Below are 13916 nucleotides of genomic sequence, written 5' to 3'. Positions count from 1 at the left end.
AGGTCTGAAGTACAAATTAATGTCAGAATGTCAACATTTGAGAAGAACTAGCTTCCCACATTTGGTTTTCGACCTTAAAATTGAATTTAAGCATACATTGAGCCACTTTGAGAGCCCCATATCTCTGGGATTGAACCATATCGGGCCTTAAATTAAGATACCAAAAGAAAGTTTGTTCTGAACCAGAATCTAAAAAGATATTAAGATATTTCTTGAGTTACAGGCATGCCAGCTTTTGAAAAAAACAAAAAACAAAACAAAAAACACAAAGTGCTTTTTCCCATTTTTTTTAACTGTCATCATTGGCATATAATGGCTTTCTAAGGTTAATTTTTAGACCTGTAGTTTTGCTCCAAAATCAAAGTCGAAAATTGTCATTTTGACCCCCTATACAAAACAATGGATTCCTCAATAAATATTGATCCATGGCATTTCATATTTTGGCTTTAATCATCATTTATGTTTGTCTATATTCAGAAAAAGTATTAACAAAATCAAAAATTTCAGCCGAAATTGAAATTTGGTTGATTTTACATGGAATAACCCGCATATATTTTCAATACATTCTCTGAAAACAGGTCTTAATATCTTAGTTTTTCAGGTAAATGTATTTTGTTTTAATCCTCCTATGGTATTGAAAAAGGGCACCTCACATTGGTATTCATGGTCATTTTTGACCGGAAGGTTCAGATGTGTAACACTTTTTTTGATGATGATAATGAGACCATTTCTTCTTCCCTGAAGTAAGAACAATGAAATTATGCATTTTCTTTTGGAATTTTATGCTATTTTGATCTTATTTACATGCACATTTCTACATTTTACCATTAATGTACATATACAAATAAGCACATTTTTAAGAACCTACACTTGTATAAGTTGAAACGTGAAGAAAATATGAGAATGTGACATAAATTGGAGGCAGATTGCTGATCATCTGGTGAATAAAATATAAATAACATGAGTTGAAAACCATATCATGCCAGTAACAGCCAGTAGATGACTGTAGACACATACTGTGTAGTCTGATGACTTGTTGAAACCTAATTTTATATTTTATCACAAGATGTGCATTTTGATATATATTTAGACATTATCAAACTATTATTTATCAAAGATTAGCATTTTAAATTGATTTGAAGTGTCAGTTTTTGCAGTTAATGTCAATATGCTTGCAATCAAACCTGACCATGGTGTTACAAAGAGAAAACACAGAATAAGACTTTTTCTACCAATAATTTAATTCAAACATAAATATTTAAAGGTGCAGTATGTAAGATTCAGAATCCCTTGTTATTAATGACACCTGTGGCCATTAAGTGAACTGCAGCAGCTACCTGTTGCTCGTGCTCGTGCTGTGCGCACACTCCATAGGGACGCGAGCGAGCGAGCATCGACCAAAACAATGACGTAACGAAGAGGCTGAACGTGATTCACCGGCATCATGCTGAGACGTGAGGTAGCATAATTAAAATTACACAGTTATGATTGTTTTACTACAAACTCTGAGACTAAACTAAAACTTCTCAGCTAACATAGCATACTGATAGACACATACAGCTACTTACTACCGAACTATACCAAACAGTTTACTATTGCACTGTTATGTTGCACTATTGTATGTTTTGTATGTCATATGTTGTACTACGATCAAGAAACTAGTGTATTTGCTTAAATTTATCCTGTATACCTGCCTTTTAGTATAAGGAAAAGATCGTTGAAATTATTTGAAAGTTATGAAGCAAGGTAGCTTGCAATTCGTCAGCGTTAGCAGGCAAGATCAAGTTAGCTAAAATGACACAGATCAATCCTTATGGCACTATATTTCACATGCTTTGCAGTTATGTAAGCTTACCTGTCCAATAAGAAGAACACCAATTCAGGGTCAGTTTTGATCCCCAAAACTGAGCAAAGGTCCCTCCAGGAATCAAATGTCCTGCCGATGTTCACTCTAGTTTTTTCTCGACCACGATCAAGTTCCCGCTTAGCCAGACGGGATTCAGTAGATAAATGTTTTTTGGCTTACTCTTGAGTTTGTGTAGGAGTCGGTGATTTGCTGGGAACCGGATGTTTGCTGGATTCCATCTCTAAGATAACGTTACCTTGTGTTGCAGTTTGTTGTCACTGTTGAATAGTGGAAGAGAAGCACTGAAGCAAGGCTCTCGGGAGCGTGCATAAACATCACAAATTTGAGATTTTCCCGGCAAAAGCGACCCGCTCTCTTCGCATGCAAATCAGTCTACAGGCTTTAATAGGCAACATAGGAAGTCCGGGAAGGGCTCATTTTTTAAGTTGCGTTACAAGCCGTTCACACATTTGCAAAAAAAAAAGGCCAATATAACATGAAAATTGTTACATACTGCACCTTTAATAACCAAAGTAAATGCATAATAATGTCAAGAAAATTAACCAAGATTAACTGCAAAATTCTGAAAATTCAATTAGAGTATAAAACAAAAAGAATCACTTTCTATAGTAAAAATTTATTTTGCAAACCTGTGTGAGTGTGTGTGTCAGATTGCTGTCATCAGCTGAAAAACAACAGATGACTTGTAATGCCAACAATGACCAAAAGATGCTGTAGAGCTCCACTTATTGGTGCCCTGGGTCTCTGTGTGTCTGTGCGTCTCTGTGTGCGCGTCTCTGTGCGCGTCTGTGCGTCTCTATGCGTCTCTGTGCGCGCGTCTCTGTGCGCGTCTCTGTGTGCGTCTGTGTGCGCCTCTTTGTGCGCCTCTGTTTGCGTCTGTGTGTCTCTGTGCGCGTCTCTGTGCGCGTCTCTCTGTGTGTGTCTCTCTGTGCGCGTCTGTGTGCGTCTCTGTGTGCACGTCTCTGTGCATCTGTGTGCGTCTCTGTGTGCACGTCTCTGTGCATCTGTGTGTGTCTCTGTGCACGTCTCTGTGCATCTGTGTGTGTCTCTCTGTGCGCGTCTCTGTGCGCGTCTCTGTGCGCGTCTCTGTGCGCGTCTCTGTGCGTGTGTCTCTGTGCGTGTGTCTCTGTGCGTGTGTCTCTGTGCGTGTGTCTCTGTGCGTGTGTCTCTGTGCGTGTGTCTCTGTGTGCGCGTCTCTGTGTGCGTCTCTGCGCGTCTCTCTGTTTGTGTCTCTCTGTGCGTCTCTGTGTGTGTGTCTCTGTGTGTGTGTCTCTGTGTGTGTGTCTCTGTGTGCGCGTCTCTGTGTGCGTCTCTGCGCGTCTCTCTGTTTGTGTCTCTCTGTGCGCGTGTCTCTGTGTGCACGTCTCTGTGCATCTGTGTGTGTCTCTTTGTGCGCCTCTGTTTGCGTCTGTGTGTCTCTGTGTGCGTCTCTGTGTTTGTGTGTGTTCTGCATTGTGAGTGTATTATCATCTCACCCCTTCATTTCTGTGTGTGTGTGTGTGTGTGTGTGTTTAGCATTTTGACAAATGCAAAAAAAGGCTCTCTGTCTCACTAGTTCATTTTTGTGTGTGTGTGTTTGTTTTACATTGAGGATGTTTTAGAGTCTCACCCTGTAATTTATATCTGTTTTTTTTTCTGCATTGTGGCCAATTTATTGATTGAATTTGACAGATAAAAATAAGTAAAAATACTCTGTTTTTTTGGTCTTTCCTCGTCATTTTCAATGGTCGGTCAATTTTGACCGTGAATACTAAAGGTGTATGTTCAGATGACAAAAGGAGGAAAAGTCACCAAGTCTTGTTCTGCTCAGATAAAAGAAACCATTTTTATTAAATGAGGAAAATGTATTTCAGTCAAAAATGACAGAATACCATAGGAGGGTTAAGAATGTTTATATATTTTTACTGGAAAACAAGACATGTATTTTTGCTGATGTTTTAAACCTCTCTCTGTCTCTCATTCTCTCTCTCTCTCTCTCTCTCTCTTCTACTATTCTTGGTCTTCTATCTGTCACTCCTTTGTCCACTTAGACACCTAATTTCATAATGTGCATTATCTGCTGTGCGCTGCGTACTGCCCCGAGCGCTAATGTCCCCATCACACTAATGCATGTTGGCCATTTGTCAAAGTCACATTTAGTGGAGTGCACTGCAAATAATTTTCAGATTGGTCAATTCTTGTCGGTCCAGTCTCCAATATATAGATTACGGCTTGTCCAGGATTGAAATGTGTTCAGTCTTTGTAAGATTGTTTTTTTTATATATATATACAAAAAATCTAAATATCGACTACTCAGTAAACCTTAGAGATAACTTGGAAGCAATGTCAAACAATACAGTGTAATGTGGCATGTTTTGGTTGCTTTCACTACTTGATTATTGAAATACAAGCTTATTTTATTGTTTGTCTGTGCTGTAGTTGTAATGATATTTGCTAGTTATAGCTGATATTGGACATTTATATACTGATGGTTTATGATGCATCGACAAGGCTGTTTGTAGATTTTGAAATTGACACAGTTTATTGGCCAATAAGCTGGAAGTGTAGTTGGCCCATGCTGATAAAAATATTTATTTATCTGGTACCTTTTCCAATGAAAATAAATCCCGTAATTTTCAGGCACCATTTTCTGAAAACGATGAAATAATCATAAAGTAACGTAGTCCTAAATAGATTTAACAATAAAAGATATGTTTAGAATTTAGCGAAACCATCATCTATCAAAATATGTCTGTTATTTATAGTCATTCAGCAAAACATGGTTGACCTTTCTCCCTGATGGATGACCTCTGCATACAGGAACGCTGACAGAGATCTCTCCAAAATGCTTAGCGAAACAAGATCATCCAATCTCATGAGCTCTGCCCCATGTGTCACTCTTGATTCATGACTGTTACACGCCATTTAAACTCATCTCATGATTGGCTTCGTTAAGACTAAGAGCATCAAGCGGAAACCTTGCATCTCTGATGGATGCGACAGCAGGAGACCCGCTCCTTTTCCGAGGATTTTGGTGTCCACTGCAATATTCTTAACATGTAGTTTTGTTTTGTTTTCCAGTACAAGTAGCTGAACATCTTAAAACAAAGATAAATTCACCTGAGAAGGCAAGTTGCATAAGAAGTTTGTGCTTGCAACAAGTATCTACGAATAGAACGAGACAAAATACACTTATATTCAAGCTACATTATCTGAAATAAAGTCTTAATTTCTTCCCAGGTAGATTTTATCTTGCTTTAATAATGTTTAGATATTTTTACTAGAAAACTAAACAGAGATACTGAATCAAAGATACTGAATCAGCGTTTAGAATGAATGGAAAGTATGTTTTTTCCTTAAGTGACCATAAGACCATGTTCAAGCCAAACACGACCTGTTTAACCCTCGTGCTGTGTTCGTTTTGTGCTAACACATTTTGTGTTCCCGGTCAAAAATGACCGACCCACAAAGGTTGTTTATAAATCTCCCATATTGCATATATTATCACGAGATATTGCTTTAGATCTTTTTATTAACTTATTTAGTTATTATGACAGGTTTTGTATTTTATAAAAAATATATTTTTATTGATAGAAGGATTCATTGAACTGAGCTCATTTCGGGCTAGTGGGGGCACTCCCTGCATAAAACATAATAATATAATTATTACATAATAATTTAATAACCACTTGCTTGATCTCATTAAAATAGGTGTCATTTTAAAGCTTAGAATCTGGACTTTACAATGCAATCCTGATCCTACCAATTCTTAAATAATGCATTTCATTCTCATCAGATGCAAATTTGTTATCACAACAATAATATTCAGAGTTGGTAAAAACATAAAGATGAAGAAGATGAGATGTCCATGTGTTATATATCGTTGGAAAGGTCTCAGTTTGTAGAATGAAATTAGCAAATTTGTTTCACTCAGAGGCCAAAGTGCAGTGAGTTTTCGTGTATGAAATTCCCGCAGACACACATTAATATAATAAACAGGAGTGTCTCTTTGTCACGTTTTTCCTTATTACTTCCTGAAACATACATATAACATAAGCAATAACATAAACAATGACATAATGTAACTTACAGCAGACTATCCCGATTCAAATGAGCCCAAATACAACATAATATGATGAGGAGATCTTGAAATATTCCTCAAAGAGTCGATGCACAAAAGGGTGCTCCACACACAGTGTGTGTGTGTGTGTGTGTGTGTGCACATATCCGAGGTATTTGCGTGTGCAAACACACATCCACATATGTGCTCATCTAAAGGATTATGATGCTTCTGAACACTTAATATTTCTATATTTTGTAGTCTAATCCATTCATTTCTAATGGCCGGTCATTTTTGACCGGGAACACAAGAAATGTAACAAAGTGAAATAAAACCAATTTTTTTTTTTTTTATAATAAAGAAAATGGTCCAAATATTTTTTTCTGTTTTCAGATACCATATGTGAACACAGTTAATTAATTGTATTCCAATTCGATTCCAGATAAAAGTTGTAATGTAGTATTTATAATTAATTATAAAGAAGCATTTTAACTAGTAGACAACACTGTATACAAACTTTTCCCCAAATAAAAAAAATGAAAAAATAATCAGTAACTAGATTTTACACACACACACTGTAGATAAATATATCACACTGTATTGTGCCACTTTCGGTTATGCTGCCATTACTAGCATCCACAACTGACTAGAGTGAAGCATAATGAACTTAAACATTTTTTGGAGCAAATAGTGGTTTGATAGCATGTTCATTTGTCTCTTTCGAACAGGTTGTTTACTGCAGGTTCATGGTTTTCTCCTCACCTTCACTCGTCTGTCCTTCAGCGCTCTCTAAACAAGCTGAAGATGTGCTGCGACATCACTTTCTTTCACACCACCCTGTTAAAAGGCCAGACGTGTGTGTATGTGTGTGTGTGTATTCTGTCCTTTAGAGAATGGACAAAAAAGATGTATGCCCACCATGGGAATGGTTTGAAATGATGAATGTGAATCCTGTTTCCTCTCTTGCCCTTGGGAACACAACACACACACAGATATTTACCGTTTTTAATTGCCTTAACAGAACGCCACAGAGTCACAGCGTCTTCCTGTAAACTGAAAACATGCTTTGGGATGTTGTATGTTGTGCTCTCATGTCCTATTTAAAAGTGTGGTTTACTTTAAGGAATAGTTTACAAAAAAAAATAAAAAAATAAATGTCATCATTTACTCACCCTAATGTCATTCCAAACCTGTATGACTTTCTTTCTTCTGTGGAACACAAAAGGAGATATTTTGCAGAATGTTCACACTGCTCTTATGGCTGTCAAGCTCCCAAAAGGACATAAAATCATCATGAAGTATCATAAAAGTCAAAATTTTGCTTTCATTTGTTTGGAACGGTGCAGCTTGGACATTCTGCAGCATATCTTCGCTTTTGCACAGACCTATCTGAATGGACCGAGGAGGAAGTTTTGAGTTGTAAAAGTTACTGTAGAGTAGGGATGGGACGAATTGGTTATCTCACGATTTGGTTTGATATATGATATGAGGTTCACGATTCTATATAATCTTGATTCCATTTAATTACACTTAAATGACAAAGAATTTTGAGCAAAATGCACAATATATATTCTCATCAAAATAAAGTTCTTTAAAGGGATAGTTCACCCAAAAATTAAAATTCTCTCATCATTTACTCACCCTTATGTTATCCCAGATGTGTATGACTTTCTTTCTACTGCAGAATACAAATGAAGATTTTTAGAAGAATATTTCAGCTCTTTAGGTCTATACAATGCAAGTGAATGGGTGCCAACATTTTAAAGCTCCAGAAATCTCATAGGTCCACATAAAAGGATACGTAAAGTATATGGTATATGACTCCAGTGGTTAAATCAGTGTCTTCATAAGTGTGATGATAGGTGTGGGTGAGAAACAGATCAATATTTTTCTCCTCCCTGCTCAGTCAATATAACTTTCACATTCTTCATGCATACGCCACCTACTGGGCAGGGAGAAGAAATGTTGATCTGTTTATCACCCACACCTTTCATATCACTTCTGAAGACATGGATTAAACCACTGGAGTCTTATGGATTACTTTTATGCTGCATTTATGTGCTTTTTGGAGCTTCAAAGTTCTGGTCACCATTCACTTGCATTGTATGAACCTACAGAGCTGAAATATTCTTCTAAAAATCTTCATTTGTGTTCTGCAGAAGAAAGAAAGTCATACATCTGGGATGGCATGAGGGTGAGTAAATGATGAGAGAATTTTCATTTTTGGGTGAACTGTCTCTTTAATACACAATATAAATGCTCAAAGTTTAAATAATAAGAGTTTCTCTATAAGAAAAGATCACAAACAAATAAGCTTTTAAAAATAATGGGCTTCATTCAGGCTGATCAGGTGCAGAACAAGCAATAGAACTGAAGAAAACCTGTCCTGAAAAAAGTGTATATTTACATTTTAATAATTTGTTTCTTATCGTTATTATAATCAAAACTTAACTTTGTAAAAATACAAAAAAATTATATTAATGAATATTATATCATGAAATGGTATATATAATAATGATATGAGCCATCTCTGTTTGAAATAATGTGCACAATTTACAAGTAATAACATTGAGTTTACATTCATTTGTATCAGAAACACTAAAAAGGTTACTGTCACTTTAAGAGTTCAACGAGCGGCACACAGTGTTCCGGTTCAATGAACATCAATGAGAATCTCTCGGTTTCTTTAGCGCATCCATGCTGTGTGAGATTAAAATTAATATTTCTGTAAAGAACAGAAAGATTATTAAGACAGAGTCGCCTCATCTTTGATGGACACACATTACACGGAGGAAACGATCTGTTTTAAGCTCAAGCACTTTTCATCAACACAAGGTGATTTTCCAGGTATTCCAGTCCTTACATTTCTAAAAGCTAAATTCAAGCACTTTAAGGACCTCGTGTGATCCCTGTAAACACTGTAGAAAAAGTGCAGTAGTGGTTAAATCAAGCGATAGAGAGATTATGATGTTTGACGGGTCATTTCATTTATGATCACATGGACAGAAACCAATGTTGCAGATTTCGAAATATCGAGTTATGCCACGATATGGTTCGTCATTTTTTTGGTTCACGGTATATCAAAATTCAATATATCGTCCCGTCCCTACAGTAGGGGGATTCCGTGTCAACAAGAGGTCCCCGGCTCAAACATTTGTTTACTTTTAATTTTTAGTCTGTTATGAAATGTTGCCTTGTGAAAGCGAACCGAACCAATTTAGCTCAATAAATCAAACGAGCTACAAGTCTGAAAATGTCCTGAACATGTGCACCTTATAGGACGTTGTGTAGTAGTGAAAGGCCGCACACAGTGATGTGTAAGAACACAAATATGAGTTTGCATGTATTGTTGTTATAACTATACTTGAGCATGCATTTCAGTCGCTAACTCAAAGGTTTGGAAATACCATGATATTACCATGTATTTGTATATGGTACAACCACTGGATACCATCACTGTACTATGTATATTTTTAGGGGATTTTTAATTTCTTTATTTGTATTATCAGTGAATAACAGAATTTTGGGTCTTTTATTTTTCAGACAGAGCTATCCTATGACCACTTTTATAATTCTTTTAATCCGCGGTCCCACTAGAATTTGAGCAAGCAAAATCATTTTGGACATCGCAACGCACAGGATATGATGTCACACTCTGATAAATAATTTAAAACAAATAACAAATAATATTATATTCTAAATGTTTGAATGTACAGTCTACTCACCTTTCTGCAACCATAAAAAGACACCGTTTTGAAATATGTATTCTTGGTATTGATCCAAACGGGTCAGCGTGTGACGTTTTGATCTGTTGGTCGCACGACTTCTCATCAAACTTGAACTTTTGTCTGCTGCCGAATGTGAAACTTCTTCGCATGGTCTTGCGTCTTGCGTTTCAACAACATAAGGGTGAGTAAATGATGACAGAACTTTCATTTTTGGGTGAACTGTCCCTTTAAATGTGTAAAATCCACCTATTGAATGCACTAGATGGAGCTGTTGAACTATCTGAACATCTACAGTATCAAACACTGAAGCATGTAACATCAATATTTTTTTCATCTTAACTGATATATCAGCATCCTACCTCTCTCTACATGACTAAAGCTGTAGTTCAGAATGCGCTTGTGTAATTTATCTGTAATCAGACTGTGAGATTGAGTCAGTGTTTTTTTGAGTCTCTGCCAATGAGAGGAAAATAAAGGATTGGACGCTGACTGTTAAAGGAATTGTTCACCCCAAAATAAATATTGTCATCATTCACTCACCCTCATGTTGTTCCAAATCAGCAAGACTTGCATTCTTCTGTGGAACACCAATGTAGACGTTTAGCAGAATGTCCATGCTGCTCTTTTCCATGCAGTCCTCTGAAGTAACAAACTGAAATTTAAGTTGTTATTCAGTGAAAATGGTCCCTTCTGTTGCTCCTCATAAATATGGCACGTGAAGACGGGCACCAGGTTTGACTTCGGCCATACCAAACATCATGTGATCAATCTGTATGTGCCAGGTTTGAAAATGAGGGGTTGATTTTGAATATGGGAAGATTTTCGGCTGACTAGTTGACTTATGCTGCCTTCAAGTGCACATGGGAAGCTTCTACATAATGTCAGAGTTGGGCGTTCGCTATTACAACATGTCACACTTTCAAGTCGGAAGAAAATATGTAAGAACACTGAACAATGCAAAGCTAATGTTTTGTTTAAACCAGTGGATAAGCATACGTTAATAGACCTGATTGATGAATGCATTGTGTCTACAAATTAGTAATTAATTTGCATAAAATAAACCGAGATGGGTGAGTAATAAGCTTTACATTAAGCTCTGTCATATAAGGGTCATTGATAAAAATAATAAATAAGGTTGTCCAAAGTGATAAAAAATTAGAAATATTTTAAAAATCTAGTTTAAAACACACGTGTCAAGTTCATAGGCATGTAATCTTTGAGTTCATGTTGTTTTTACAATAATAATAAAAAACATTAGCATTCTCTGCAAAAAAATAAATAAAAAAATGATTTAATGTCTTTAAAAATGTCATGTGGTGCAACCATCAAGTTAAAGGTATTAAAATAGTTTCCTTGCATCTAGAATACACGAGTGTGTACGGAACTTTTTCAAACATATTTTTCAAGGTGGAAAAATATTTTTTACAAAAATCATACATTTTCTCATGGTTATTCCAAATGACCTGAAATTGTTTTACCTTTGCGTAAAAATGTCATGATTTGTTTTTAAAACTTCACACACAGTCTTGAGGGTCTAAAGAGATGATCTCTGTTTTATGATTTTTGTCACATGACAACAAAACTGTTACCTACATGTTGGTGACACCATATGACTTTGATTTGGTGGACAAAAGTTTTTCAAATATTAATCATACTTTAAAATAAATTGTTTCACTGCTTATTTATTTATTTATTTATTCAGATTTTCTCCCCAATTCCCAATGTGCTCTAAGTCCTCGTGGTGGCGTAGTGACTCTCCTCAATCCGGGTGGTGGAGGACGAATCTCAGTTGCCTCCGCATCTGAGACCGTCAATCCGCTCATCTTATCACGTGGCTTGTTGAGCGCGTTACCGCGGAGAATAGCGTGAAGCCTCCACACGTGCTACGTCTCCACGGTAACACGCTCAACAAGCCACGTGATAAGATGAGCGGATTGACGGTCTCAGATGCGGAGGCAACTGCACAACTCACCACGCACCCCACCTAGAGCGAGAACCACATTATAGCAACCACGAGAAGGTTACTCCATGTGACTCTACCCTCCCTAGCAACCGGGCCAATTTGGTTGCTTGGGAATCCTAGCTGGACTCATTCAACATGCCCTGGATTCAAACTTGCGACTCCAGGTGTGATAGTCAGTGTCAATACTCGCTGAGCTACCCAGGCCCCCGTTTATTTTTTTTATTTTTTTTAAAGAAATAATAATAAAAGATTATTCATTACAACTTATGCCAAGATCTATATTTGCACCAAATGACATTTTTGACTTAAAATCAAAATGTCTTGGAACTCAGAAATTCAAACATGTTTGTCATAGAAGAGGTGTATTCAAGTAATTGATTAGTGTGAATTGCATTTGTAATGTCAGTTGAGAATACTGCCTAGTTGACCTTATGCTGTATGTCCGAGTTGGGCATTCGTTATTACGACATGTCATGTCCAAAACAAAATAAGAAGCCAAACACCTGCATCACTTTTACACGGCCTATATGATTAATGAAAACATTGTATCAGGGGGCCTGGGTAGCCCAGCGAGTATTGACACTGAGGGAGTGCTGAGTGACTCCAGCCAGGTCTCCTAAGCAACCAAATTGGCCTGGTTGCTAGGGAGGGTAGAGTCACATGGGGTAACCTCCTCGTAGTCGCTATAATGTGGTTCTCGCTCTCGGTGTGGCGCGTGGTGAGTTGTGTGTGGATGCCGCGGAGAATAGCGTGAAGCCTCCACATGTGCTATGTCTCCACGGTAACAAGCTCAACAAGCCACGTGATAAGATGCGCAGATTGACGGTCTCAGACGCGGAGGCAACTGAGATTCGTCCTCCACCACCCGGATTGAGGCGAGTCACTACGCCACCACGAGGACTTACAGCGCATTGGGAATTGGGCATTCCAAATTGGGGAGAAAAGGGGAGAACATTCATTCACTGGGAGAGTTCAACAGGAGTTTGTAATAAACTTATTTCCAAGGATGAAGCACCACGCACAAAGAATGATGCATTCATTACATTCAACGATTGGCATCAGGTTAGATACTTCACACATGTAACTTGTTCTCGTGAAAATGTCCTGATACCCCACAATAGAGCTGCTGTTGTGGAGTTTATAGAGCAATTTGAATAGTTGAAAAATAAAGAGTAATTCCTTGCATCACCTCATAACAGAAAAATGAAATCTGATTCTGATTATTGTGATGGGTCACACCCAACAATGCTCAGTAGAAGCTTTATATGTGCTTTTCAGTGACACTGAATGGAAGTCAGAAAGATAAAATGTGAATAAGTAGTATAATATTTCGTATTAGACACATCACTGTGCCATTTAGAAGTGTGTTTGGTGAGTGAAATAGGCTGTCCTTTATTTACATGTAGGGCTTACACAAAGCATACCATAGAGCACAAATTATGATTAAAACTTGCATAATATTAACACGTCATTCACAAATGTTCACACATATCCTGCACCTTGTACTGATGTTTGTGTATTAAATATGTTAGCTCATTTGATCATATCTTCAGTAGTCATTAAGACTGTAGTACTCTCAACTCAGTTTTAACACAGTTTTACCATCTTTAAATCTATTCAGCAAGCCTTTTCTTAGGTTTATCAACAAATTCAGCACAGAAAATTCCAACAAATTCTGTTGCGCACAACAGACATGTTTTTGAGGTAGACCAATGTATCGGTATTACCGATTAATCAGTGCCGATAGTTGCTTTTTTGAAGTATCGGTTATCGGCAAAAATCTATGCTGACAGTTCCCGATAGTTTTTTTTTTATTATTCCTCCTTGTCTGTGCCTGTTATAGGATAGCCATTTTTTTACATTCTTCAAATCGAATTTAAAAACTATCAGCCGATTAATCGGTTATCGGCCTTTTCCACCACCTTAGGTATCGGTATCGGCAAAATCCACTATCGGACGACCTCTCTATTGGTTACAATTAGAGGTTGACCAATATATCAGTATTACCGATTAATCAGTGCCGATAGTTGCTTTTTTTTTTTTTTTAAGTATCGGTTATCTGCAAAAATCAATGCTGACAGTTGCAGATAGTTTTATTTTTTTATTTTTATTATTCCTCATCTGTGCCTGTTATAGGATAGCCATTTTTTTAAAACTATCAGCCGATTAATCGGTTATCTGCCTTTTCCACCACCTTAGTTATCGGTATCGGCAAAATCCACTATCAGTCGACCTCTCTATTGTTTACAATTAGAGGTTGACCAATATATCAGTATTACCGATTAATCAGTGCCGATAGTTGCTTTTTTGAAGTATCGG

At 37.1% G+C, this 13916-nt stretch overlaps 1 protein-coding gene across 1 annotated transcript in view; it reads left to right on the top strand.

Annotated features, from left to right (window-relative positions):
* The window catches only part of LOC127423252 (colorectal mutant cancer protein), a 171985-nt gene that overhangs the window by 19386 nt on the left and 138683 nt on the right, over positions 1-13916 (top strand). The gene's annotated exons all lie outside the window — the stretch shown is intronic.

The sequence above is a fragment of the Myxocyprinus asiaticus genome, chromosome 3, assembly GCF_019703515.2.
Source record: "Myxocyprinus asiaticus isolate MX2 ecotype Aquarium Trade chromosome 3, UBuf_Myxa_2, whole genome shotgun sequence".
Lineage (NCBI taxonomy): Eukaryota > Metazoa > Chordata > Actinopteri > Cypriniformes > Catostomidae > Myxocyprinus > Myxocyprinus asiaticus.
Note: the sequence above shows the minus strand (reverse complement) of the source record. Positions and strands in the feature narration are given on the sequence as shown.